This window comes from Protobothrops mucrosquamatus, unplaced genomic scaffold, assembly GCF_001527695.2.
Source record: "Protobothrops mucrosquamatus isolate PMUCROS unplaced genomic scaffold, P.Mucros_1.0 scaffold661, whole genome shotgun sequence".
Classification (NCBI taxonomy): domain Eukaryota; kingdom Metazoa; phylum Chordata; class Lepidosauria; order Squamata; family Viperidae; genus Protobothrops; species Protobothrops mucrosquamatus.
Window position 1 is genome coordinate 135,257 of NW_015386950.1, and position 3,524 is coordinate 138,780.

A 3,524-nucleotide genomic window follows, 5' to 3' on the forward strand; every position below is an offset into this window, starting at 1 on the left:
AGGCGCTTTTTTTCTATCGGGGAGCGGAGGATTTGCGGTGGGGGAGACGGGAGGTTCCCCGCAAGGGCGCCCCATTTTCGGATTGCCCATTGCGCGAAGCCCGAGAGACGGCGGGGGCGCTCCGGTTTGTGCTGGGGGAAGTTAACTAAATTCAGCAGCAGTTTCTCGAAGTAAGTGATCGTTTGTCCATTTTTTTAGTTTTCCTAGCCCTGCTTCTTTTCCAAAAAAAACCTCGGGAAAAACTCCAAAATATACACAACCTGTTTCTAAATATGTTCGCTTCCCTTCAATAGCTGCTACCTCAGATTTAAAAGTATCTGGTATGAGATAGAGCATTTGTTTACCACTAATTGTTTAAATGTTCACTTGGGAGCTTAGATCATCAAAGTTACTTTTCTGACATGTACTTATTCACATCTCTAAGGCGGTGTTTCCCAACCTTGGTCATTTGAAGACGTGTGGACTTCAACTCCCAGAATTCCCCAGCCAGCAAAGCTGGCTGGGGAATTCTGGGAGTTGAAGTCCACACGTCTTCAAATGACCAAGGTTGGGAAACACTGCTCTAAGGAAGGCAAGAGCAAAGTTGCCTTGATTTATATATTTTCAGCGGACCTGTTAACAGAGTCCCTCCAGGGCAGTGGTTCTCAACCTTTTTAATGCCGCGACCCCCAACCGGTCGTAAGTCGAGGACTAAACCGGTCGTAAGTCGAGGACTAAACCGGTCGTAAGTCGAGGACTACCCAACCGGTCGTAAGTCGAGGACTTTCCCTGCCCGCAAGCGCCGCACATGTGTGGTTCTGCCCCCTGCGCCGGCCGAGGCGTAGCTGGCAAGCGGCAGAGACGGAGCAGGCCGACCACCAGCTGGCCCAGCCCAAGGGAGGTAAGGCACCCGCCGGAAAAGGGAGAAAAAAATGGCGGACAAAAAAAATGGCGGACAGCCTTGCTTGGCGACCCCCGTGAAATGGTCGATCGACCCCAAATGGGGTCCCGACCCACAGGTTGAGAACCACTGCTCCAGGGCTTATTGGCAGGATCTACTGTTGATTTTGAATGTTGACTTATGTAGTTTACTGAGTCTAACAAAGTGCTTAGGGATAGGACTCCATCCTGATAGTGGCATTGATACTTCTGTCCCTGCTCATTTTGAGAACCGTATTCAGAGCCTACCAGAAGGAAGCAGTTAAACACATTAATCTGCAAGTTGATTTGAGCAGGTGGACAACTTCCATAGGAACTCTTATATATATAAAGCGAGTCCTCTGCTTCTGGAAATTAATAAAAAGCATAAAATCCCTTTTAAAAGATAAAGAGAGGCTGGACATATAGGACCAGCTAATTACACCCCCAGAGGTAAGAGTATAGCCGAATTCTGACTTGTATCAAGCACTAACTAGTCTATGGATTCCAAAACTGCGTAGTTTGGCATGTCATATTCCAGTAGAACTTTGGCAGCTTTCCCAAATTTGGTATGCTTGCTCTCAGTATCAGCTTGTACCCAATCTAGTAGCCGATTCTCAATCCAACTGACTTTCTGTATGTACTGCAGAAATTGAGAAATCAACCAAATGAAAGGGCTTAAAATTTCCAGTACCAATCTTATTTCAGCTAAAATGCTTAAATCCAATGTTGATGTGGGGAAAACAGTTCTGGCACTGCTATTCCCCTTTATTGCAAAAAAACAGTCTTAATTTTTAAATGATTGGAGCATAAGCAGACTTTATTTGCATTAATATAATAAATTGTGCGATAAACGTAAGAACTCCAGAGTTGACAGTTATCAAAGTTATACAAAAATAAAATGTTGGAGATTCCTGTCAAGTACAGGAGATCAGGTTTATTGTATGCTAATTCTCTTTACAAGAATTTGAACTACTAAAGGTCAAAGCAAATTTGTGGTAGATAAGAATCAACAGATTTCAAGGTGGGCTGGACTTAGATCTCTTGTGGGTGCAAAGGAACTTGAGACTGATGATGCATTTGACCCCTTGGGCTCAGCCTGGTTGTCTTTGCAATTTAATGCCAATGCTCAACTTTTTAACCTAGGTTTTTAACCTAGTGATATTATCTTAGTCCCTATTTGGCTTTAGGAGAGCCCAAAGATTCAATATTAGTTTCGGGGCTTAGCCTGTAATTAAATAATTAAAGTTGAAGATTATGGTCTTCACTGACTAACTAGGGATATACAAGCAGTAGTATTAATGAATAGATTAATTGCTGTAAATAAAAATAGGTGCTAACTGGCTGCTGAATTTTACTGCCTGAAGACCAGGACCGTTTCCTAAGATTGTTTTTATAGACAAGGAGACAGGATTGTCACAGTGGCCCTGAAGCCCTTTATGGTCAAATTGCTGGGTGGAGCTCTATTAGATGTAGAAACAAAGTCCAACTTTGCCTCATTTCAGTGTCTATTTCTGAGTGCTCTGTTTCAACCAACAAGACACATGCCTTATGCTGTATTTTGACTGGACTCAGAATTACTGAGAGTCGATAGAAGAGTAAAGTTTTTCATGTTCAAATACTGATGGGAATTATAATTTTACCCATCCGTTCTAGCCAGATGCATGACTACAAATCACCTATGCACCCAACAGCCAGCTATGTTAAGACTCTGTCTGAATATTTGACAGTAATCTCTAAGCCCAAATATTTCCATCTGCTCTGTGCTCTCTAGTGGGCTATTCAGCAATATAACATTATGTGTCTGTCTTTGAAGATTGACAACAGTCAGAACTATTGATGCATCTGTTTTTTCTTCCATAAGCTTTTTCATGAGGAACTGTTATTTATTTTATTTTATTTATTAAATTTTTACACTGCTTGCCTCCCAGCAGTTCTAGGCAGTTTACAAATAAAAAACATACACAAAAACAATAAAATAGTACAGTAATAAAAACAAGAACAACAAACTAGGCAACAACCAAAAGCAAACCCACGCTACCTAGAAGAGAGCGTCAGTCACCCCTCACCCAAAGCTTGGGCTTCGAGACCCTCTGAAAACACCATCAGAGTGGGGGCCATCTACAGCTCAGGGTGAACCTCAACACATATCAGCTTTACAATATTTCTAACACAGAAACTTACGATGTTTCTTTTCTTTTATCAGACAAGCACTTGATATTACGTAACAAAATAATCAAATTCTGTTCTTTCTAGAATCCATTAGAATGTTCTAATGGAACCTCTGCCTCATTTATAAATGGGATATTTTTATTATATTTCTGTTAGATTTTAAATTGAGAAATGAAAGATGTTGGACTGTAATAAAGAGTTGTCTTGTGGGGCTTCTCTAGTACCAATTAACATTGCAAGAGCTGAGTTATTCTTTTGAAACAGCTATTTGAAAAAGCTGCAGAACAAATCTAAAGGGATCAGTTTTTTATCCGCCTATGAGTGTAGCCTAAAACATATACATGAGGAAAGAGTTTTTGTTCTGCCTTAGCAAATCTCTATGTATTATTCCCTCTGGTTTTTTTTAATCAAAGCATAAACCTGAACATGTGTATTTAGTATAAGTCCAATTCCAC